Genomic DNA, 25,964 nt, shown 5'->3' with positions numbered 1-25,964 from the left:
CGCCAATCTCGAAGGGGGCAGGTGCCATCTATAAAACATTTTATATAAGTTTTCTTTATAAGCTGCTGATTTCGTGATCTTAATGTTCCTGTTCCAGATCTTTTCCCATTCTGCTAGGGTAATGCTCCGACCCACATTTCTGCTCCACGCAATCATATTTCCCTTGACAATTTCTTGTTCTAGTTCTGTTTCTAATAAATATTTGTAAAATTTAGATATATTTTTTTACTTGGTCCTAGTAGAATTTTGTCTAGGGTCTGTAATTTATTGTAGATTCCGAATTCCTTAGTGTCTTGTTTGTATTTACTATGAATTTGAAGGTACACCCACTGATCAATTATAAATCCTCGCTCTTGCAGTTCTTGTTGTGTTTTCAATTTTCCTTGTGGGTCTAATAAATTTTCGTACTTAATCATTTTGGTTATATCCAGATTATTAGGGTGTACTATCGCCCATTGGAGATAGCCAAATCGGTATTTTTAAATAAAGCTTTTTACGTACTTTTTTTTCCAATTAGTTAATAAAGAGTCCCTGATAAGATGCCTATGGAAATATGATTGCCTGGGTTTCCCAGATTCCCACAGAAAGGCATGCCATCCTTTCTGCATATCGTGGCCTTCTAATACTAGTGTTCTTTTGTTGGTTAGATTCACCCAATCCTTTATCCATAGGAGGGTGGCTGCCGCGTATGATATATTTCCCAGTTTGGCAAGGCTAACCCTCCTCTGTTTTTCAAATCTTGTGGGCTTTTACATTAATCCTAGCTTTTTCCCCTGCCAAATAAAATTCAATGTTATCTTGTTTAGTTCCGTAAAAATTTTTTTTATTTAGTTTAATTGGTATTGTCTGGAATAAATATAGAAATTTTGGCAGAATATTCATCTTAATCAAAGCAATCCTGCCCAATAAGGAAAGTTGTAAATTGCTCCAAAAATCTAAGTCTTTCTTAGTTTGTTGGAGAAGTTTATCATAATTGTTTTCTTTTAACGATTTGCTTTGTGGAGTTAGCCAAATTCCTAAGTATTTAATTTTTTTGTCACTTGTATTCCCATTGTTGTCTCTAGCTCTTTATTCTGGTCTCCTGTTAAATTTTTAGTCATTAATTTTGTTTTTCCCCTGTTTATTTTAAATCCCGCGACTTCTCCAAATCGTTCTAGTTCTTCTAATAAGTTGTGTCCTTTTTCTATGGGCTCCTCCAGAAAAAAAAACAAATCATTCAAGTCGAAAGCCTGTACTTTATATTCTTCTGATTTGATCCTCAAACCTCTAATTCTCAAATTTTGCCTAATGTACGTCAGAAGAGATTCTAGAGCGAATATGAAAAGCAGAGGGGAGAGAGGGCAACCCTGTCTTACCCCTTTTTCTATTTTTATCGGGCCAGTTTGTTCCCCATTTATTAGAATGTTTGCCTGTTGAGTGTGGTAAATTGTAGTGATGACATTTTCAAATCTGGTGCCAAGATTCATATTATATATTTTTTGAATTAAGAAATGCCAATTTAAATTGTCGAATGCTTTTTCAGCATCCAAGAACATAAATGCAAATTGTTTTTCTGGGTGGGCTTCATAGTATTCTGAAATGTCTATCACTGTTCTTAAATTATTCTTAATTTGTCGAAATGGGAGAAATCCGTTATATATATATTAGTATTTAAAACCTGTTTTAATCTATTGGCTATTATAGAAGAGAATAATTTATAATCTGCATTCAGGAGCGAAATTGGTCTATAATTATTAATAAGTCTGTGGTCAAGGTCCTCCTTCGGGATCAGCGAAATTAAGGCTCCTCCACGAGTCCGGCATCTTGGCTGCTAACAGTACCTCATTAAATACATCCAGCATCAGTGGTCCAATTTGTTCTATGATAATTTTGTAAAGTTCTACCGGTATCCCGTCTGGTCCTGGTGCTTTATTGTTACTTTGCTTCTCTATTGCTGACTTCAGTTCGGACCATGTTATATTTTGGTTTAATAATTCTATCTCTTCCTCTCCAATTGCTTTGTCATTCGCTTCCTCCAGGTATTTCATTATTTTATCCTCAGAGACTTCTTCTTTTTTGTATAATTTCCCAAAGTAATTAGAAGTGATCTCTTTTTCTTCTCTATCTCCTCTTGCATATTGCCCCCTCATCCATTAATTGGTGTATCAATCTTTTTCTTTCGCTTTCTTAAGTTTGTGGGCTAACCATCTCCCTGGCTTGTTTGCATGCTCAAAGTAGATTTGTTTAGTCATTTTCAGACTAATCTCCAATTTTTCTTGTTCCAGTAAATTTAGTTTGTGTTTAGTTGTTATTAACTGGTTCTGTATTCTTTGATTTTTGGGGTTCTTTTGTAATTGGGTTTCTAAATCCTTAATTTCTTGTTGTAAGTTACTTTGTTGGGCATACTTTCTTTTATTTCTCATAGCATTGTAAGAGATTGTTATTCCTCTTATAAATGCCTTTAATGTGTCCCATATATTTTGTTTCAAGTTAGATCATTATTATTTTCCTTTAAGAAGAAGTTCAGTTTTTCTTTCAATTTATTAGTATATTCTTCTTCTTTTATTAAATGAGTGTTAAAAGTCCATCTTTTCTTTGGTTTTCTTCTACCCCTCCAGGTTATTTGAATTGGGTTGTGGTCAGCCCAATCATTTGGTAAGATTTCGCTATCTTTGATTTCATTAAATAATTCACCGTTTATCCAAGCCATATCTATTCTTGTCCAAATTTTGTGTGGGTTAGAATAATAAGTAAACTGTTCTTTTTGGGGATTTAATTTTCTCCAGATATCTACCAGATTCATTTCATTCAACATATCCTTACATGGCTTAGAGAATTCTCTATTTCCTTTTTTGTTCTTACTCCTATTACTATGATCCTTCCGATAGTCAGCAATAAAGTTAAAATCGCCAATCAGAATAATATTACCATTTTCAAATTCTGTTATTTTTGATGGAGATGTTTAAAAAATTTACCTTGATCATCATTTGGGGCATAGATTACTACCAGTAAGAGTGTAATGCCATTAATCGAGATTTGTACCACCAGAGTTCTTCCTTCAGGGTCCGCCCAGATTAACTCCGCTTTTAAGTCATCTCTCACATAGATTGCAATACCTTTCTTTTTGTGTTTATCAGCTGGTGCTGTAAATAATTTTCCCAGTTTCGGACAATCTAGGCATTTCTCCTCACTTTTCCTAATGTGTGTTTCTTGTATGCAAATTATATCAACATTTTGTTTTATTAGTTTGGTTAGAATCCTTTTCCTTTTAGCTCTTGAATTTAGGCCGTTTATATTAATGGAAAGAATTTTCCTTCCTTCGTCCATTTACTTAAGTCTGCCTCGCTTTTTGTCTCGTAACTCTACGGCTCTCTTCTTGTGATTGATATGGAGTTGTTTCTTCTCTTTCTCATTGTAAGTTGTCTTTCCCTTGAATTTGGACAGGTCTTTCTTCTTTGTTCCTGTGGCGGTTACGCTCTTCCTGCATATTCCTTTGGATTTTCTCCCTAGTGAGTTGATCCTCCGTGGTTGTTAGCTGTTCTAGGAAGTTTTGTGCTTGTTCTATTGAATCTATTTTAATTTTTCTTCCCTTCCACGATATTAGCATCCCTTCTGGGATTAGCCATTTAAATGAGATTTCATTTTTATTTAAGTAATTGGCTAAAAATTTATATTCTTGCCTTATGGCCCTCACTTTTCTTGGAATCTGCTTGAGAATTATGATCTCTTTGCCCTTATATAATATTCTCTCATCTCTGGCCTTTCTATGTATTAGGTCTCTCATGCATCTTCTTGAAAAGCGGATATGGATCTCCCTTGGGCAATTGTGACGTCTTGCATAACTGGTGTTCACCCTATAGATTTCATCAAATTCCTTGAGTAAGTCATCTTTCTCTTTTCCAACTAGTTCAGCCAACAAACCTGCCATTAATTGTTCTAATTCTTCATTTTTGGATTCCTCCACGTTTTGGAACCTTAAGTATGCAGCTGCTCTGTCCATCTCAAGTTGGACCAAGGAATCTTCCATTTCTCTATTTACATTTTTAAAATCTTCCTCAGTCCTTTCTAGGTTTCTCTCCGCTTGTTCCGTCCTCTTCTCTATTTTTTTTATTTTTAATTCAGTTCTTTCCATGGCCAATTGCATTGTCCCGACCCTATCTTCAACTCTCTGTATATCTACTCTCATCTCCTCTTTTAATTTACTCATTTCTTCTTTCAGTTCGCTAATATCTGCTCTGGTCTCATTATGATTCCTAATCATAATCTCCTGCATTCTAGACATTGATTCTTGCATTGATTCTTGCAGGGATAATAATGTCGCTTGTAGGTTGGCATTAGTAACCGTCGGTTGTTTTTCTCCTACCAAGGTCTCTTCTATAGTTTTCTGCGTTGTTGGGAGGCAGTTGCCAGAGTTGTCATCAAGGTCTGGTTGTTCTTCCTTCCTGTTTTCAGGGCCGTGGTTGTTGTGGAAGTCATCTCTGATAAGATTTGTTTTTGCAATTGGACTATGTTAAGAATATTATCCCAAATCACCATTCGATGTATTATGTATTATTCTCTATATTAAATTCAAATACCGGAGTTAATTGTATTTTACCCCTAATAAATCATACTTGTTTAAAGCATACAACCAACTCTAGAATATCTCACTCTATATATACTTTTTGTCCTATAGTGTATATTAATATTTAAGATTCCATTTTATCTGAGACAACCCTATTAACAGTCCTTAAAATTTTTATATATCCAAGAGAGTCTAATCTGTAAACCTTAATAACTGTAACAAGCAGTTTGCCTTTATACTTAACTATTATAGAAAAAAAGGAAAGAACAAAGAGAAAGGGAGAGAGAGAAAGAATGCAGGAAGAAAGGGGTCTTTTCAATTTTAGGGAATCACAAAGCACGTATCTGTAGGATTAGTTCCATAGAAAAACAAATCTGAGTTGGGGTTGGCGTTCTAGTCTTATCGTCTCTCCTCCTGGGCGCACCAAGGAAGCAGGGGGAAGAAGTGCTGACTAATTGCTGTCAGCAATCAGCGATCAGTCTTGGCCAGGCTTCCGTCTGTCTCTTCCTTCTTCTTCTTCCCTCCTGCCAGCAATTGTCAATCCACAGTCACTTTGGGTATCTGCCTCAGATCGATCACTTTAAAAATCAGTTTTGTAGGCAGTAATGCTAAAAGGAAAGGATCTTGCATATAAAAGTCAGTACGTCGTTTTCTGGCTCTCTACCTCTCGCTCTGCCCTCCTTCGCAGCTAAAATCCTCTCCTAATCTTCTAGCCTTCTCACGCGCTGATCCGAGATGGCAATCCACTCCTGAGCTTCTTGAGTTCCCACCGCCTTTTTCTCTCCTCGGCAACGCTCCAATCCACACTTTCACTCTAAGTGTCGAGCCACTCTATCCCCCTTTCACTTTTCAAACTGCTTTTCTGGCCGCTTATCTCCAGCTTCCACCACTGTTACTCACAGTGAAACAGGGAGAATCAGACCGATCTCTCTCGTGGCTTTGTAGTCCTTCTTCCCTTTTCCGCTCAGACCCTTCAGGCAGTCACTTTTTGCTTCATCAGTTCAGTGGCAGACCGGACTTTGGGGCCGCCATTAGCTGGCAGCTGGCTCAATCGCGCTGGTCTCAGAGGCTCTTCCTTCGTTGCTGGGGAGTTGCCTACCCCCAAACAGCAACCCGGGGGTCCTCTATTCTGACACGAAGCTCTACGGGTTTCGTGTATCCACTGGGGATCCCTCCAAACGCGAGAAGAGGTGTTCGAAAGCCCCAGCTGGGCTTCTCCACCTCTGGACGTCCCTGTCCTGCCACCGGAAGTCCTCTGCGCATACTTTCTAATAAAATATACCATCTACTGTGTTTCTCAGAAAATAAGACTGCGCTTGGGCTTCTTTTCAGGGAGATCTCATTTTTTACATGTACAGGAGTCAGCAAGTTCACCGGCCCCACCCTCTCCTTCCCACCACTTGCTTGCCTACGGCCTCAATGACCCAAGTTCTCTGTGCACCTTGGCCTCTGCCTGCCCTGCTGGCTGGCTCTGCTGCTGGCTGGCCATCGAACAACTGACTGTGCTGCTCTGACGGGCTCTTCGCCCTCCTGGCAGCACTGATTTGGGCTGTCCTGCTGGGCTGCTCCTGCCTAGTGCAGGGTGAGTTGTCCCAGATCTATGATCTGCCAGTGGAGCTGCACTGCCCGCACCTCATACATCCAGCATAAGAGCTAGTGTCTACCAGGACCAGGGCCTGAAAAGTGCTCAGAGCTCAGCTCGTAGCCTGAAGCCTGCAGCACCGAGTAGACCTGCAGGAAGGCGCTCAGCAGCCGGGAAGTGGCAGCAGGTGAAGTGGCATGGCTGTACCAGTGGCCACTGGCAAAGGGCCCTGGCAGGCTAACGGGGGGGGCACTCCAGAGGTTGTAGATCTCGCCTGACTTATCCCGTGTCAGGCAGGAGTAGCCTAGCATAGTGCCGAGAGCAGCACTGCCAGGAGGGTGAAGAGCTCCTGTGAGGCCAAGCAGCAGCATGAGCAGTTGCTCTTGCCAGTTGCTGCAAGCAAGTCATGAGCGAAAAAAGCGAAAAGTAGGACTCAGTTCTTTCTTGAAATGTGTTTGCAGCAGCTGCTGGATATGGAGTGGACAGCCCATGCCTCTGCCTGTGCCATCCATGCATGTTTTGGAGGGGAAATAAAATTAAACCCTGCAATCTCTCACTGCTGTGCAAACCGGAGTAAAGGCAATACCGTAGCAGTTGTGACTTCTCACTTCCAAAACATGCAGGAATGTGATCTGAATAAAACCCGACTTGACCTGCTGTTGAAATGCCTCCTGGCTCTTTCCTGAAGGGAAGGTGGCTCTTCTCTGCATTTAACCACTTTCTGCAGTGCAAGAGATAGTGGGCAAGTCCTGCTTTTCAGTGTAATAGCAGCTTGCTTGCAGCAACTGGGACTGCTGCAGGCAGCACCAGCAGCAGGTGGAAGCTTGCTTCTCCCCCTGCTCTTCTCCTGTTAAGCCCAGCCTAGCCCTCCACCCAGCAGCTAAGGATGAAGGACTCACCCGCCTCTTTCTGAGGCCTCTCAGGAAACACGGCATGCAAACAAAGCAAAGTGCCATGAGTCCAGGCATCTTTTCCCATTCCTTTCTTGCCCATTCTCCCTCCCTGGGAACTGTGCAGGGGGAGGGGAAGCCCATCAAGGGGATTCTGGCAAGACACTCCTGGGGAATGGATGAAGCAGCCCAGAATTTTAAGGCAGAAAAGAGAAGGGGAGGATTTCAAAGGCCCTGGAGAAAAAGAGCAAAGCTCTTCTGCTTGCCGTGTAAAGAGGGTGCTGAGGCCAACCCTGCAGGAAGCAATCTGCTCCTCCATGTAAAACCTCACAGTGGAAAGAAGGGAGAGAGTGAGAGATCAAACTTGTGTGTGTGTGTTTTTGTGTATGCATGAGAGACACAGAGGTTTGATCGGATTATCCTCTGCCTCCACCAGTGCCAGTGCTATCCCAATATGTTTTAGAAGGGAGATAAAAATAAATCATGTAGTCTTTTGCTGCCGCCGTGCAAACCCCAGCATGGGCAACAGCAGCTGCGCCTTCTCCCTTCCAAAACACACCAGGATGTAATCTGAATATTAACAGCAGCATCAGTGAAACACTTCCCAAAAGGGGAGCAACAAACGGGAAAGACATCCGGACTCGCAGTGCTTTGTTTTTGATTCAGGCACTGCTGCTGACTTGGTACCAGTAGGAGCAGCTTTTACACTTTATTTTTTGTATGCCATGTCTTCCAAGAGGTCTCATGAAGAGGTGGGCAAGCCCCTTGTCCTTAGCTGCACAACTTCTCTCCCTCCCCCTCCCTCCATTTCTCCTCTGTTTCAGCCCAGCCTACCTCTCTTTGTCCCTCTAATGAGGGAGGCTAATTTCAAAGGGGATGGGAGGGTTGGGACAAATCTACAAGAAACAAACCCTTCCTTCCATGCTGGGTTCCTGTGAGCAAACCCGGGGAGCAGTCAGTGAAGAAGCAGCCTTACTGCAGCGACCACTCTCCCCTTCCTTCCTTCCTTCCTTCCTTCCTTCCTTCCTTCCTTCCTTCCTTCCTTCCTTCCTTCCTTCCTCCCTCCCTCCCTCCCTTCCTTTCTCCTTCCTTCCTTCTTCCAAGGTGAGAGATAAAAAGCCTCATCATTTCCAGCCGCTGTCCTACTACTTGCAGAGCGTGCAGCGGAGTTGGAGCAGCAGGTTGGACAATGGGGGCCGAGTGTGCAGGGGCTGTAACATGGTGCCACCCTGCCACTATTTCTTGTGTTTGGCTGGGCAGGGGTCAGTCATGCAAAGGCCGGGCCGCTGGGCACCACCCTGAGCAGGTGCCGAGCTGGAGGCGGGGGAGGGTCAGTTCCCTTGCACGGTTGCCTTCCGCTGTTTCTCATCAAATATCAGTGTGTGTGTGTGTGAGAGAGAGAGAGAGAAACGACAGAGAGGAAACCCTTTCAAACAGCATTCCTGCAATTCAGCTGGTTCAGCTAATGCACAGGTCGTGGTTAAGGGGTTGAGCAGTCCTGAGGTGACCAGGGAAGGAAAGGACTGCATCCTGTGCTAGCCATGCCCACTCCCTTCACTAGGGCTTATTTTTGGGTTACGGTGTATATTAGTCCCACCCCACCACAATTAGGCTTGTGCTTATGTTTTGAGTGGATCATATTGTTGGAGAAACACGGTATTTTAAAAGTAGATTTCTTCCGTAAAGTACTGTAATGATGAAACTCAGCATCAAAATCCAAACTGCATTCTAGAAGGGCCCAAATACATCTATGATTCTAGAGTCTTTTGCATTACTTAGAAAGAAATGATTGCATTTTCTTCCTCTCCAAATAATATATTAATGAAAGAGATGGAAATAAAACACATCTCTTCCTCCTTCTCATGTCTCTTATCTGCTAGACAGCTAATTTATTCCTATTTCTGAATATTTAAAATGGTACACGTATTATGTATGTTGCATAATTCCCCATCCTTTCCAGCTTTGCAGACCAGGGTAGAGGAAGAGGAGATGATTCTGTGTGAGTGTGAGTGTCCACTGCTCACATGAATGGGGATGCATGTGTATGCTCACCTACTATTTCTGTCACCTGATTCCAAATGGCCCGATAGTAGATCGTGGCCCAGAGGTTGGGGACCCCTGCTATATGTATATATTCAATAATATATTCTGTTTGTTTTTATGTCTGTCTCTCTCAGAAGTTCTACCTCTTTACAAATAACAGCAAGTACAGGTAGTCCTCAACTTACAGACATTTGTTTATGACCATTCAAAGTCACTATAGCACTGAAAAAAGTAACCTATGACTGTTTTTCACACTTAGTACTGTTGTAGCATCCGTTTGGTCACATGATCAAAACTCAAATGCTTGGCAATTGGAATGTATTTATGATACCTGCAGTGTCCCAGAATCATGTGATCACCTTTTGCAACCTTCTGACAAGCAAAATCAAAGGGAAAAACATATTCATTTAATGACTGTTACTAACTTAATTGCAGTGATACTCTTAACAATTATAGCATGAAAGGTCATAAAATGGGGCAAAACTCATTTAACAATTGTCTTGCTTAGCAACAAAAAGTTTGGATTCAGTTGTGAGTGTAAGTCAAAGTAAAAAGAAATCACTTTAAAAAAATTTTTTTTTTAAATTTCTTTACATCATTGAGTGTACAGTGTGGCTCCAGGTCATTTAACATTTCAAAAGCAGGCATAATCCTTATTTCATATTCATATTATTAATTTTCTCATCTGATTTAGTATTATTGCATATTACCACCTTTTATTATTTGATATTCTCATATATTGCTTTGTATCAATCTCTATATTTTTAATATCATTTTTTGTGTTATATATATTCTCTTAATAGTCATATTTGCAAAGTTTAACAAATTATATCATTAATCATTCATATATTTATCTTAAATTGTATTATCCAATATTTATCCCCTTTTAATGTTAGTTGTACCATTGTTATATTTTTAACACAAGTCCCTCTCTAATCTCATTGCAATGCATAGGTCGTATTTTCCATCTTGTATTCATTTAATAGGCTATACATTCTAATAATAATAATATGTATATTTTTGTCTATTACTATACCTTATATATATCTATATTTCCCCCCCAGATTCCACATGGCTTTCTTTCTCCCATAATATCATATTAATTTTACATATATCCCATTAGCAGTTACATATCTTGAATAATAACCTTATAATAAAAACTTAATTTCATATTTATTCCAATGAAAATATTCAGCCTTGTATGTCTTCTGGTTAACAATTTACATATCTTTAATAAATATTGATTTCCCATTTTTTCCCATTTTATCAAAATTAATCACAATATAAATTCATATAACACCTGTTCATGTGGAATCTCTATCCTTCCCCTCTTCAGCCATCATCTATTGCTCTTCTTGCAATATTTATTAATCTCTTTTATTTTGCCTCCCATTTTCTATCATTTTTGACCCTTTCTCTTGTTCATTCCTCTTTCTTCTGTTATATTCCTCTGTTTCTCTTCTCTTCTCTTCTCTTCTCTTCTCTTCTCTTCTCTTCTCTTCTCTTCTCTTCTCTTCTTACATGATTTTGCCGCTGTCCTCTCAGAAACCTCTCTCGGAATTTCTCTTCTTTGTTTTTTAACTCTTCAGAATTTCCTTCCCTGGATTTATTACCTCAATCATTAACATTTTAAATTTTATTTCTTTTTTTCCCTTTCCCTTTGTTTGTTGTTCCGTCTGCTCTGCCTTCCTAGTTTCTTGTCTGTTTGGCTCTTCCTCTACCTTGCACTTCTTGCTTTTCTTCTGTAGTTTGTGTCACCATTTTTGAATTTTCTTCCATATTCTGTATTTTATTCAGTAAGTCCTTAACGCTTTTGTTCATCATTTCTCTTACAGTTTGCAATTCCAGCACTATTTCTGCATATTTTGCTCATTTTTATTGCTTGTTTTATTTTTTTATCCAATTATCCAGAGTCTTTATTTAAACCAACAAGTTTTTCCCCATCTGTCAGTCTGATATCCACCAACCTTTGTATCCCAAAGTCCATCAGTCTATTTCTTTTCACATGTCCAAATCCCAGGGGAAATCTTCAAGTATTCCTCCACCGATTTAAATTCAATATTCCAGTATTTTCTGAGGTCTTTTAACAATACAGTTCCTTTTATTTTCCTTTAATTTCAACTTTAAATAAGTCAGGTTGTCAGGATCTACAGGATTTTTCTTTTAGCAGCAGGTGGTGCTCTTATATTAGCTTACACTTTCCACCTTTTTTTTACTGTTTCTTTAATCTTTTGTCAAGTTTATCAATATTTTCAATTGTTAGTTATTATATTCTTTTTTTAGTCAATTACAGCATTTTAAGTAATGCCTATCCAACGTCAAATCCTGTGTAATCACCAGTTCCAATTTTATAGATTCTTTTTTGTAAAAGTTTTCCCTTTGAATTATTTCCCTTCCGTTTCAGTTTTAAGGATTAAGTTCTTTATTTTTTCCAAATTATTTCCCAAATTCTTCTCTAACTTTTAAAATCGCTGCCAGTCCCAATCTTTATGAGTTCTCTTTCCTGTTGTTTTTATCGGGGTTACCTTTAGTAATTCAGAAGTATTTTCATCCAGTTCACACACTGCTCACTGACTCCTCACTCCAGCACAATCTTAGGTGACTTCCGGCTGTGCTAAAGCTGTGGTCGGAGCAGGGTCAGCGATTGTCCACGGCTTCGCTCCGAGCTCTCTCATTGGAGGGTCCCAGTTGGGACCAGAACCACACTGGAGGGGTGGTGAAGAAAGGGGGACTGCTTGACAGGTAGGGGGGAGCCACATCTGTCCTCGCTGTCAAGGAAAACCCCCTCCGAAGACGAGCTGTAGTGACAGTCAAAATGGCTGCCATGAAGATGGGAGGCAGTCTGAAAACTTAAAAGAAATCCTATTTGTATATAGAGAATGTAGTTTGTATAATTCTATATACAGATTGACAAAGATGTCTTTTTTGTCTTATTGAACTTTTCAATTTACTGTTTTAAATTTATTTTTAGATCGATATTACTAATATCAAAATTAATGTATACATATACATAATTTATATATAAGCAAAATAAATCATCATTCTTTGTTAATTTTGAGCTTAGAAAGATAAAATCTATTGCTGCTACAATTTTTTCTATTTATTTCATTTTATTTATATCCTGCCTTTGAAGGCGCTCGCCTTCCATTCAGAAGGTTGAGAGGCCAATCCTAGGTAGCAAATGTTTCTTTCCTAGAGCACAAGGAAAAATATCTGCTGTGAACTCCACATGTATCAGAAAGGGCATCCTTCAGGTAAACACTCAGCATCTTTCCAGTGGTCCCAACCTTACCCCAAATTAAAAGATTACAAGGTTTTAAAAAAGGAGAAAAAGTGTCTGGCCTTTATTATTTTTACAAGTAATTCAATGTGGCAAACATACCCAACACACCTTCCTCCTATTTTCCCACAACTTTTGTGAGTTGAGTTGGGCTGAGAGAGGGTGACTAGCCCAAAGTTACTCAGCTGGCTTTCATGGCTGGGGTGGACTTGAACTCATGGACTCCCTCTTTCCAGCCTGGTGCCTTAACTACCAGATCAAACTGGCTCTCTAACTTCTCTGATTGCATTTGGCTGTCATTATCTGTTGTTAACATCTCCCCCCCCCTTTTAAAAATATTGAACAGCAGATTTTTAATTTCCTCCTTTTCAGCAAGAGAGCCCCTAAGCCAGGGGTGGGCAAATTACGGCCCGCAGGCCACATCCGGCCCGTTGGTCTGTCCAATCCGGCCCGCCCCTGAAAAAAATTTGCTGGGCGTGGCGTATTGCCCTGCGCCATGTGGCCCCCGAAGCTGCAAAACAGTGCGGAGCGCTCTCGGGGTAGGAAAGAGAAGAAGAACTTTGCAAAGGCCTTGGCTGGGAATTCAAAATCACCTTCGAGTGCGACCTCTCCGAAGGTGAGTCCCCGCCGATCCCCCTTTTTTTCCGGGGCTTCAGGCTTAAACTTTGCAAAGGCAAAGTTTGCAGGCGGGAGCGTCTTCCCGCCGAGGAGTGGGAAGGGTTCCGCCCGGTGGGCGGGCTGCTTGGAGCGGGCTGCTTGGAGCCACCTAAAGCTAGGCCACTGCTGGTGGAGCCTTGCCCTGCCTTGGTGTCCCGTTTCCCGGCTCGGTGGTCCTGTTCGGGCGGCACTTTAAAAGCCTGCTCCCAGCACTCGAGCAACTTCCCAGCAACTTACGGCTTCCTTTTTCCTTGCGGGTGCTCACGCTTGGCCCCGAGCGACACGGCGGAGGGAAACCCGGAGCTCCGCTGGCTCGCCTTCTCCAAGCAGCCCACCCGCCGGGCAGAATCCTTCCCGCTCCTCTGCGGGAAGATGCTCCTGCCTGCAAACTTTGCCTGTGCAAAGTTTAAGCCTGAAGCCCCCAAACCGAGCAACTTCCCAGCAACTTGCAGCTTGCTTTTTCCTCTCGGGCGCTCGCGCCTGGTCCCGAGCCGCGTGGCGGAGGGGAAGCCCAGAGCACTGCCGGGTCGCCTCCTCCAAGCAGCCCGCCCGCCCGCCGGGCTTCCCCTCCGCCGCGCAGCTCGGGGCCAGGCGCGAGCACCCGCGAGTTAAAGGAAGCCGAAAATTGCTGGGAAGTTGCTCGGTTTCCGGGGCTTCAGGCTTAAACTTTGCAAGGCAAGTTTGCAGGCGGGAGCATCCTCCCACCTAGGAGCGGGAAGGGTTCCGCCCGGCGGGCGGGCGGGCTGCTTGAGGAGGTGACCCGGCGGCGCTCCGGGCTTCCCTTCCACCGTGCGGCTTGGGGCCAGGCGCGGCGCCCGAGAGGAAAAAGCAAGCCACAAGTTGCTGGGACCGCCACGCGTGACTCAGGGCCAGGTGCGGCGCCCGAGAGGAAAAAGCAAGCTGCAAGTTGCTGGGAAGTTGCTCAGGTTTTGGGGCTTCCAGGCTTAAACTTTGCACAGGCAAAGTTTGCAGGCGGGAGCATCTTCCCGCTACGGAGCGGGAAGGGTTCTGCCCGGTGGGCGGGCGGGCTACTTGGAGGAGGCGCTCCGGGCTTCCCCTCCACCATGCGGCTCGGGGCCAGGCGCAAGCGCCTGAGAGGAAAAAGCAAGCCGCAAGTTGATGGGAAGTTGCTCGGGTGCTGGGAGCCGCCGTCGTGATGAGCGGCTCGTCGGGCGTGTACGCGAGGAGGAGGGCTTTTAAAGTGCCACCCGAGCAGGACCACCGAGCTGGGAAACGGGGCACCAAGGCAGGGCAAGGCTCCATCAGCAGTGGCCTAGCTTTAGGTGGGCTTGGATGCCCCTGAGCGCGGTTTGCTGTTTGTTCTCTCCTGGAACTCGAGTTTGGAAAGCGTGGAAAGTAGTAGCAGGAGCAGCTTTGCTGTTACTTTTTCTTATATATAATATATATATATATTATATATTATATATATAACATATATATAACATATATATATATATTATGAAGGGCCCATTATAAAATGCAGCAAATTATATATAAGAATAATATTCTTATATATAATTAGCTGCATTTTATAATGGGCCCTTTATAATGGCCTTTTATAAAATTGGTTCAGCCCTCGAACACAGATCTGATTTTCCATATGGCCCCGACAGAAATTAATTGCCCACCCCTTATTTCCAGCCAACAAGCATATATTTTGTTGTTTCTCCAAGCGATTTCAATTCTAATTTCTTATTTCTTCTGGCCCAGGATTTCTCACGATCTATATTGCACATGCATACTATCAGAGTTTGTTGTAAAAATCAAATCCAGAAAGCACACACAGATAACTGATTCAGCAGGATTCATTAACTTCTTTGTATACATAATAATACATGAAGTAAATGTACAATACTAATGGCTGATTCTTCAAACATGGTAGTAGTTATAGGCAAAAATAAAAGCAGAGGAGAGAGCAGTTTCAGTTTTGATTCAAAATTGCAGACAAGTCCAGACTAGTTTCTTAGAGCTGAGAGCTGCAGAGCCACAACCAAGCTTGTTCAAGTTTCAGTTTCCAATTCAGCTCCTACTGGCTGATCTGTTGTCATGCCTATTCATTGGCTGACCTTGTTACCATGTCTCTGCCAGTTCATGGATATTCTCACACACACACCTCTCCTCTCCTCTCCTCTCCTTTCTCTTTTCCTTTCCCCTTTCCATTCCTTTCCATCCATCCAGCAAAAGTGTTGTAAAATACAATCCTTCAACTGTTGTTCCAAAGGTGCTTTTTTTCAGGAGACAACTGGACTTTTTGGTTTTTCTTTGAAGATGTTTTGCTTCTCATCCAAGGAGCTTCTTCAGTTCTGATATGATGGTGGGTAATAAAAATACTACAACCTTTGATTCCAAAGTAGCTTCCTGTTTGGAAGTGTAGTTTGCATCCTTCTAGAGAATCGTGGAGGCAACATGGATGTTTGTCTGTGTCCTCAGCTAACCTGAGTGGTGCAAATGGCTGTGGAGTTACTAAGGTAACATAATGTGAGGTAACGTAATGTGAGGCAACTGGCAGTTGGAACAGAGTTCTTTTCAGGTGGGGAGGGGGAATAGAACTCCTTAGCATCAGAGCATGTTAATTACTATATTAAGAAATGTACTAATGATCTGATTGTCATTTTGAAAAATCCTTCCTTAGCGAGTACCTAGAAGCCAAGAGAAACATAGGTGCCAAATTTCAAGTTTGTAGGCTTTATGGTTCTGGAGATCTGATGATGCTGCGTGAGTGGTATTTCGCTTTTAGATAGATGACAGACAGACAGATAGATAGATAGATAGATTGATTACAGGGCATGAGACAATCTTGGCACACTCTTTTCCCACTTTTTATACCTTTAATTACTCCATTTTCCACTCTAATTCTTGCTTTCTGGTTATAATACAATAAGATGAGGTGGTCGCATGTTGTTGTGGTTAACCAGCAGCAGGTGCGGATGGCTGAGGAGAGCGAGGACTCAGATGAGGGGCCAGGACCATTAGGGAATGGACTGCTGCCTTCAGAGATTGTGCGGGCTGGAAGCAGTGGTGAGGAGGTTCCCGAGGAACCTGTGCCAAGTGCACGTGCGCGCAGGATTGCTTGTAGGAAAGAGCAATTACAACAGCACGGGTGACTTGGGAGTAAGGCGGCAAGATAATGGTCCCTCCTTCAAGAAGATAAAAGCCAGCTGTGAAACTAACGTTTTTTGCAGAAGGCAAAGACATTTGAACTCAGCCTCGTGGACATTACAGTTGGTATTTGAAGACTTTTGTATTGTCAACTATTTCTTACCTGCTGTGTTTTGGCAGACTTGCAAAAACTTGGCAAGGTTCTTTCTTGTCAGAACTAATTAGTTGGAAGCAGCCTTTTATCTGCGAAGAAACAGAATTCTTAGCTGAAACATTAAAAAGGTTGCACTGCTGTCTTTGTCTTGTGTTTGCTCTCTTGGAACCAGGTTTTGGTCAGAACACACGCCCTGATGTCGTTAGCTTTAGATGGTTAAAAGCCTGGACACTTTTTTCTAGTGCCAAAATTGTAGTTAAATAGGTGCTGTTGTGCCTCTTTGAGGAGTGCCTAATCCAAAGGAACATGCCAGTGTAAAAAAAAAAATCACTTTGTGCCAGCCATTTTAGTTTTCAATCACATCAGCTAGATTGAACTTTAAGATAGAATATGTTAGATTGAGATCTTGGTTCTCCTCTGTTAAAAGCATAATGTATTTGTATATGTATGTATCTATGTATTTAGACAGTGATCAAGAAACACTACATTTAAACTAAAAGTCTTGTGTGTGCATCTGTATCATTTGGAGATACTGATTTTCAAATTTCGTTTTTATTTCATGCTAACAACTATGAATAGGAAACAGGTATGCTTCTTTTTCATAGCTTATTGTGTGTCCAACAACAACAAAGATTTGCCAATACCAAGTAATGGAAATTGCTCAAAATCTCAGATGTTTGCATATTGTGTTTCATATTGTTGATCTGTGTTGAGGTATTCCCCTTTAGGAGAATGAGTGCACTCAGGGAAGCATAATGAGAGTGATATTAAATAACACACAACCAGTACACAGATACACTGAACAGTAAAATGTAGGTTTTACTTCCAGTAAACGGTTAAGCAAAGTCCAACAAACAGTCCAAGTCATACACAATTAAAGCAGTCACTATTCAGTCCAGGGATGATCCAAAATCAAAGTCTAGTATCATAAACAGTTCAGTAAATAGACTCACAGCAATCCAAGAAGAACGACGATCAGCAACAGACAATAGGAAAAATGCAAGAACCAAGAACATCGACCATCAGAACATCTAGCGACTAGCAACTAACAACAGACCTAACAACCCAGGTTTTTACCTCCATCTTATGGCCGTTTGAGGAACCAAACCCAATTACAATTTTATCATTCCCTTAAAGAGACAGTATTAAATGTCTATCCTGGTTTATATATTTCCAATCCAACTGTTAGGTGACTATCAATTCCTAACATTCTCCCCTTTGGGCAGGACAACATATAACACCTTACAGTTTGGGACTTCTGGTTTGAGCCTCTTCATGGACAGACAGAAACCGCAATAGTGCGTGGTTTCAGTCCGTGCTCGCCACTGGAGCGCCCCGAGCCGGCTTGTTTTGGGGCTAAGCCACCCCGTAGAGGTGGTGAAAAGGGGGGAGACTGCCAGCAGGGTTCAGGAGAGCCGTATCTCTTCTCTTCAGCTGGCCATTACTCCCTTTCTCGAAGGCGGTTGCAGCGGTGGTCAGAAATGGCCACCTAAAAGAAGAACTCGACCGGAAAAAAATGTGCAGGAGGAAGATAAGAAGAGAAAGTTTTGGTTGACCGGGTTAAACTGCAAAAGCAACAACTAAGATACCCCGGAATTTAAACTAAAATAAAAGTAACATTGTTCCCAAAGAAGACTTTGAAGCAGCAAAGGAGAGAGAAAAGGGAAAGGATTTGGTTTTTCTTCTTCTTTCCCTAAACTAACAGCTAAGAGATTTAAATAAGAAATTGAAAAAAAATCCACCTTGACATCAATAGGCATTTAAGCTGAAAATAAAATGTCAAAGGGATAATAAAGATTTCTGGATACTTAAAAACTTTTAAAAGCAGGAAAGGAGATAAAAAGAATAAAAGGGTAGGATCTGGAAAAGGAGGAGACTGCTGGGTATTAAAAGGAATTTATAGTAAAACCTCAACAAGACTTCTAAAAGATACATTTTAACTGAAACTTGGCAACAAAATAATAGAACCCCAGGAAGAGAAAATGGAAAAAAGAAACATGAAGAAACAGCTTGGGAGTATCTTGATTATTTGTTGGATTTTTGATTATTGCATTTGAATGACTAAAATCAATCGGGTGGTTGTTTAAAAGTGTTTAAAATGGCACTACTTTTAGATAAACTGAAAATGGAACTTAAGTACAAAGAAGATGCACAAGAAGGGAGGGGTTCTTTTGGCTTCGTATTTCAGTTCTTAGAAATGGAGATCTGGAACTATGAGAAACAACAAGAAATGCCTGCAGAACAAGAAGACTGGGACAAAGAAGAAGCCATCTTTAATGAACAAGTAATTTTTTGTGGGGGGAAAAAGGAAAGGGGGGAAAGAGAATGAAAAGTTTAAGATTTGAAAAAACAACCAAGAAAAGGAAGAATAGTTTGGAAAATAAGTATAATATTAGAAAGCAACAGAAGAGGGGAATACAGAAGAGAGAATTACAAGTAGAGAGACAAGGGGGTAAAAGGGGGAGGGAGAAGAAAAGAGGGAAGAAGGAAAGGAAAAGAAGTTATAAAGGACAGAAACAAGATTTGGAGAAACAGGGCCTATTTAGAGATAATGGGTGAAAATTTAATTGAAAAAGGGATTCTGCAAAGGTACATAAGATAGTATTGTTATATTAGAAATAGAAATAATTTTAGAAAATATGAAATGATTAAAAGTATGATTAAAATGATGGATAAAATAGTTATTGTAATCTAGTGAAATGTTTGTTAATAAATAAAGGAAATAAAACGAATGAGAGAATTGAATTAGGGAAGGATGGAAACATTTTAATTATTTAATGTTTTATAAAATATAAGGGAAGAGTAATAGGGGGAAAAAATTAATTACAGAAAGCTTATAAGTGTTCCCAAGGAAGTATGATATTTAATTGAAAAGGAATGTTAAAGAAGTTAAGACTTTAATGAATATTAATGATAGAACTGAATTGGAATGGAATGAGTGTTTTAATTACATATATTTATAATCACTTTTAAAGAATATAGTGTGTATTTTAAGAATGTACCAAGCAGAATTTGATTGGAAGTTATGTATTATATTGAATGTTATAACCTCAAGGTATATATTGAAGCTTAAATAAGAGTTGAATGGATAAAATTAAAAGATATAAAGGTGTCATACTCCAATTAGTAACTACAGGAGAAAATTTGTTTAATGAGAAAAGAAAATATGAAATTGAAACAGGACAGACAAAAATATAAATATAATGATTTGAATTGAGATGAGATAATTAAAATAAAATTGAGAAAATTAAGAGAGGAGAAAAACTATTTAGAAAATGTAAAACAGTAATAAGATGTGGAATAGAACATAAAAGTGAGCGTGAAATTGAGTTTGTGTCTGTATGAAGAAGTGTAACCCGGGACCATGCTATTTTCAAAAAAAGATGTTTTATTTGTATTATGGGTATTTTTTGTGAAAACCCAAATAAAATTTTCAAAAAAAAACAGACCACCTTACAGTTTAAGTCCATAATTCTCACAGCAAGCTTTATGCTTTACAGAGCCTTGGGCTTTATTAAAATGATCTGCAATGTTATTCTCTGACATGCAGTACTCCAGTTTAATCATTTTACTTTGCACACATTGTCTCACATTACGATATCTTAGATCAGTGTGTTTTGATCTTGTTTTCACAGCAAGATCGGAAGCCATCTGAATCGCTGATTGGTTGTCTTCATATACAACAATAGAATCTGTTACATCAATTTCCATATCAATCAATAGTTGCTTATAACAAACTGAACATAATAGAGATAAACATGAGAATTCAGCCTCCATTGTTGATAAACTTAGATGATTCTGTCGAATAGACCTCCATCCAATCAACACATTTCCTAAAAATACTTGATGTACTAACAGTACTTGATGTAGATTTATGTGTATTTATGTCTGTAGCAAAACTTGCATCGGCATATGCAGTTCATCCTTAGGCTCCAAATATAATGCATAATGCATCATTTGTTTCAGATATCTTAACACATGTTTAGCAGCTTGCCAGTGCCTTTCATTTGGCTCAGCGTTAAATCTCACTAATTGGTTAACACAGTATGCTATATCTGGCCTTGACCAATTACTGAGATAAGATAAACTACCAATCAAGGACTGATAAATTTTCTTATCAAAAACAGGACTTTGAGCATCACTATGGCTAAACGCCTGGCTCATTGATGTTTTAGCCGGTTTACAAAGTTCCATTTTAAAATTCTTCAGTAACTGGTTAATTTTATCTGCCTGTGAGATTTTGTATCCTTCCCTAGTTTTATTTATTTTTAAACCAAGATATTGTTTAATTTCTCGTAACTGTTTTATTTTAAATTTCTTTTTTAATAGTGAAATTATTTCAGTAGCTTCTTGTTCAGTTTTGGTGATTAATGCTGTGTCATCAGTGAACAATAGCAACAATGAAATTACACCATCACTTTCCATTTTAAATAAACATGGATTGGCCATGCCAGCTACAAAACCTGCATTTGTTAATTCCTTAACTGGTTCCATTCATATTCTGATTGCTTTAAGCCATAAAGACTCTTTTTCAATCTCCAGCAATCAGATGTATTATCATTTGTTTTTATACCTAAAAGTTTCTTTAAATATATAGTGTGTTGCAATGGTGCATGCAGATATGCCGTCTCCACATCTAAATGATTTAGAATGTATTTCTCTTTAGCTGCCCACACTAATGCTTCTCGTAATGTAGTAGCCTTCAGACTAGGCGCAAACACCTCATTGTAGTCGTTTGCTGTCTGATTGAACCCTTGTGCTACTAACCTGGCTTTATGAGTAACAGTTCCATCCACACTAGTCTTTAGTTTATAAATCCATTTATACCCTATGGCATGCTCACCTGGTGGTAACCTGACATTTTCATATACCTCCAGTCTTTGTAAAGATTTCAGTTCCTTATCCATTGCTTCCTGCCAAGCAGCCTGATCCTTAGCAGGATACAGTTTCAGTTCATTATAGTTACTAGGAACTGTATTCACTTGGCATACAACACTAGCCTGATATCTATCAGGTGGTCGTGTTACTCAGGTTGATTGTCTCGGTAGTACAGGGCTTACTGGTGGACTCTCCTGTTCCACCTGCTCCTGTTCTTCTATCTCCTCCTGTGCCTGTTCTTCCTCTTTAATGACTATTGATAGTTTAACTATCTCATCATTAGGGACTACTTGGGTGTCGATAACATCATTGTTAGATTCCTGTTCTAGTTTATGCCACCCAACGTGCTCAAGAAATTTAGCACTAGTGCTACAGTAAACATGAGCTGTGCCTGGATCCCAAAATCTAAACCATCTATGGTTGGCCTCGTAACCTACGAGAAATAATTTCCTAGCTGTATGTTGCCCTTTCAGTCTTACTTGTGAGGGAATATGCACCCATGCTGGAGCTCCAAATGTGTGTAGATAACTTAAATTTGGTTTTCTGCCATGCCAACGAGTGAATGTCAATTCACCAGTTGTTGTGTTCACCACATTGTTTAATACATGGTTGCTACACATTATGGCTTCATCCCACAGTGTTTCAGGCAAACCTGAATCAGATAACATAGTGTGAGCCATGGCTTGTAACGTTTGCCCCCTTCGTTCTACAAACGAGTTATATTGTGTCTTGTAAGGTGCAGAATGCTTATGCTCGACACCAGCCAATTTTAACATTGTTTGGAATCTATTGTTAAAAAATTCAGTCCCATTATCAGTAACTAAAGTAATTACCCTGTGTTTCATTTTTTTGTCTGCAAACCTTAGTCAATTAAGGAAATGTTGGAATGTTTCTGTTTTGTTTTTCATTAGATAACAGAAACTGTACTGTGAGTAATGGTCCATTATACTCAAAACATAGCAGGCACCTCCCAAACTGAGTTTCATAGGACCAGTTATGTCAGCAAACACAACCTCTAAAGGTTCTTTGGTCTTAAACCCATTAAGTCTGTTCGCTGGAATAACCTTGCTTTTCTCCTGGTTACAGACATTGCAGTTTAAATACTTACTATAGGGTTTTAATTTTACTCCATCTGAAAATTCAACAGTTTGTTTCAACATATTGAAATTAATGTGCCCCAGACGTCTATGTAGTAAATGTATACATTCATCATGTGGCTTAACATTGTTATAAACTGAGTTAGCTACCTGCAAGTCATCATGTATAAATGATAACATATAAATCATTCTCTAAATTAGCAGTAACACTTTTACCCTCTTTCTCTATTATACAGTTATCTCCCCTAAAGGTTACTACATAATCAATATTAACTAAAGTCTTTACTGATAACAAATTAAATTTCAGTTTAGGTACAAATAACATATTAAGTGCTCGTTTACACATGAACAATATGCAGTACCTTTACCAGCCGCTTTCATCTTCCATCCATTTGCCAATGATACATGTTGCTTACTCATGGACATCATTACAAACCTCTCCATTTCTAGTAATGCACTGCAATGCTCCACTATCAATTACCCACAAATCATGGTTTACAATTGAATTGCTAGACATAGCTAAATTAACATTCTTCTTAGCCTTCTGGTGATTACCAGTATTCTGTCATTTCCCTCCTTACAGAATCTAGCTATATGTCCCCTAGCCCCACAAGAATAACATTTCCTAACAGTATAGGCAGTTGAAGACAAATCCTCTTCTTGTGGTAGTTTCTCTCTCAGTTGGTCCCTATTCAGCCGTCTTCTTGCCTCTTCTAACAACCTTCCGGTTATGTCAGTCAATGTCAGTTTATCTCTGGTCAAGATTTCCAGTGAAGATACGTGATCATCATAACTTTCATCCAATGAGGAAAGAATGATGTAAATTTGATGCAGTTCTGAAAATATCAGTTCCTCTTCATGTAGCTCTTGAAAAGTTCTTTTCATAAAGTTCAAATGAGCTAACATATCTCCACCTTTCAGAAGACGTGCTCTAAACAGTTTACGTGTAAGATGTATGTGTGCACCTACACTGTCACGAACATAAATCCTCTTCAAATTCTCCCAACACCTAGCAGCAGACTCTTCTCCACGAATATGGATGAGCTGCTGTTCACTCAGTGTTAGTCCAGTTATACAAAGAGCTTGTTCGTTGTTCTGTTTAAAGTCAGCAAGCTTCTTGGCATCGTCCTCATTAGCTGGATCCGAAGCATTTACATCCGGTGGATTCTGAACTGCATTCCATAACCCTTCTCTACACAGAAGTAGACTGCACTTCATTGACCAGGAAACTTAGTTTGTTCCATACAACCGAGTTATCAGTGATAGACTAGTTGACGTGTCTTGTGCCATCTTTACCAGGACAGCAACCCACAATTAAACAGTAAACAGCTGTCTGTTTATGGTACTGTGTATTCACACTAACTGTCAGTTATCTGAGCCTGGGCCCATAACTAGTGTTGAGGTATTCCCTGTGAGGAGAATGAGTGCACTTGGAAATGTAGTGAGAGTGATGTTGAATAACACACAACCAGCACAGATACACTGAATAGTAAAATGTAGGTTTTACTTCCAGTAAACGGTTAAGCAAAGTCCAGCCAGCAGTCCAAGTCATACACGGTTAAAACAGTATTCAGTCCAGGGATAATCCAAAATCAAAATCCAGTATCATAAACAGTTCAGGAAATAGACTCACAGCAATCCAAAAAGTACAACGATCAGCAACAGTCAATATGGAAAAATGCAGGAACCAAGAACATCGACCATCAGAACATCTAGCAACCACTGGTTATATATACAAATCCATAGCAGATACAAACAAGATATCAAAGAGTTTGGAATCTATAGCAAATTACAATATTTAGATAAAATCTTATTAGGATCAAATAAAAAGAATATCTCCAAATTTTATAAATATTTATTGGAGGTAGAATTAGAGCAAGAGATAGTGAAAGGGAACATGATAACGTGGAGTAGGAATATTGGAAGAAGCATTACATTAACAGAATGGGAAAAGATCTGGAATAGAAACATCAAGATTACGAAATCGGCGGCGTACAAAGAAAATATGTATAAAATGTTATATAGATGGCACTTACCCCCTTCGAGGTTGGCGAAGATGAACCCTAACATGAGCTCAAGGTGTTGGAAATGCAAAAGCACTGAAGGAACATTTTTCCACATGTGGTGGTCTTGTAAAATTACCCAAAAATTTTGGCAAAAAATCAGAAAATCGTTGGAGGAGATAACTAAAGAACAAATAGATTATAAACCAGAGTTCTGCCTGTTAGGGATCTCTGATAGATATTTATCCAAAAAGACAAAATATGTAATAATCCATATTCTAACCGCAGCTAGATTAGCCTTTGCTCAATGTTGGAAATTACCTCATACACAGAGCAAATGGTTATTCAGAAAATTTGTGAGTGTGCTGAAATGGATAAACTAACGATAGCATTAAAAAACAGAGTCCTCAACATTTTACGACAACTGGGACTCATGGTATAATTGGCTTACACAGAGACAAATTATGTAAATGATAAAAAGTAACTTAAACATAATGGAAAAGAGGAGTAGATTGGATATGATGAAGAGAAATCCTTACAGACTGTCACAAAAAGATATCATTCGTTTTTAATTTTATTTCTACCCTATTCTTCCTCCCCTTCCCTTCCCTTCTCTCCCTCTATATCCTTTCTCTTTCCCCCAATCAGCCTTTATCCGGTGTGCTAGGCTGGGTGTTTTCCTTCTTTCCCCCTACCCGTTTTTCTTTCTACTTTGTAAATGTATTGTCGATGTGTTTTTAAATTGTAAATTTAATAAAATCTATTTAAAAAAAAAAAGAACATCTAGCAACTAACAACTAGGAAACCAGGTTTCTGGCTCCATCATATGGACGTTTGAGTAACCACACCCAATTACAATTTTAGCATTCCCTTAAAGAGACAGTATTAAATGTCTATCCTGGTTTATATATTTCCAACCCAACTGTTAGGTGACTATCAATTCCTAACAACCTGTTTTGGGGGATGTACCCTTTACCTGAAGCAAGAACTTTAGGTATTAATAGATAAAATTAAAGTTTTCCTTCATCTAGTATAGGGAGTAGAATGTGGATATTCTTCTCTTATTGACTCTTATTTTCAAATATTAGACTATTGAGTAACTACTGAGATGTGTCTTGATAAGCTGATCATACTCTGTTCTAAACTGTTTTCCATTAAAGAAACTACTCACTGAGGAAGTGAAAAGAAGGAGTAATGGGATATGGATTATAAAACAATAAATATTGATCTTGGTTGCAGATTGGCATGAAATAATAATATTCTTATTCAGAATCTAAATTTCATTCTAAATATTTATAGCATAGTTATGCTATTCTGCAACCAGAAAGGCAGTTAGAGTAGCAATAAAGTTTCATCTTTAGAATCTAAAATGTTGCTGTGCCTTCAGGTGTGTATACTAATGTGGGGTTCATTATGTGGTTAACAGAATGGGGAGTTATTTTCTATTCATTACAGTTGTAATAGTACATGCACCCAATTTTGTACAGAAGATAAATTGGAGACCCATATTATACTGGAGCAAAGCTTCATGAAAAACAGAATGAGGGTAAAGCTCATTTGGATCTTATTTGAAGAACCACTTGTACATGTACTTGGTGGCATAATTTTTCAGTACATCTTTTTTTCCCATGACATAAATAGATGAGTTGTTTGCTTTGCCCCAGAATAAATATCAAAACATATTTTATTTCTACATTCTATATGAATTATTCATTTTTAACACTTAATTTTATATTTT

At 39.6% G+C, this 25,964-nt stretch overlaps 1 protein-coding gene across 3 annotated transcripts in view; it reads left to right on the top strand.

Annotated features, from left to right (window-relative positions):
- The window catches only part of LIMD1 (LIM domain containing 1), an 80,003-nt gene that overhangs the window by 34,360 nt on the left and 19,679 nt on the right, over nt 1-25,964 (top strand). The gene's annotated exons all lie outside the window — the stretch shown is intronic.

The sequence above is a fragment of the Pseudonaja textilis genome, chromosome Z (genome assembly GCF_049901715.1).
Source record: "Pseudonaja textilis isolate UNSWEBS1 chromosome Z, rPseTex1.2, whole genome shotgun sequence".
Taxonomy (NCBI): domain Eukaryota; kingdom Metazoa; phylum Chordata; class Lepidosauria; order Squamata; family Elapidae; genus Pseudonaja; species Pseudonaja textilis.
The sequence above is the reverse complement of the archived record's forward strand: the minus strand, read 5'-3'. Positions and strand labels throughout refer to the sequence as shown.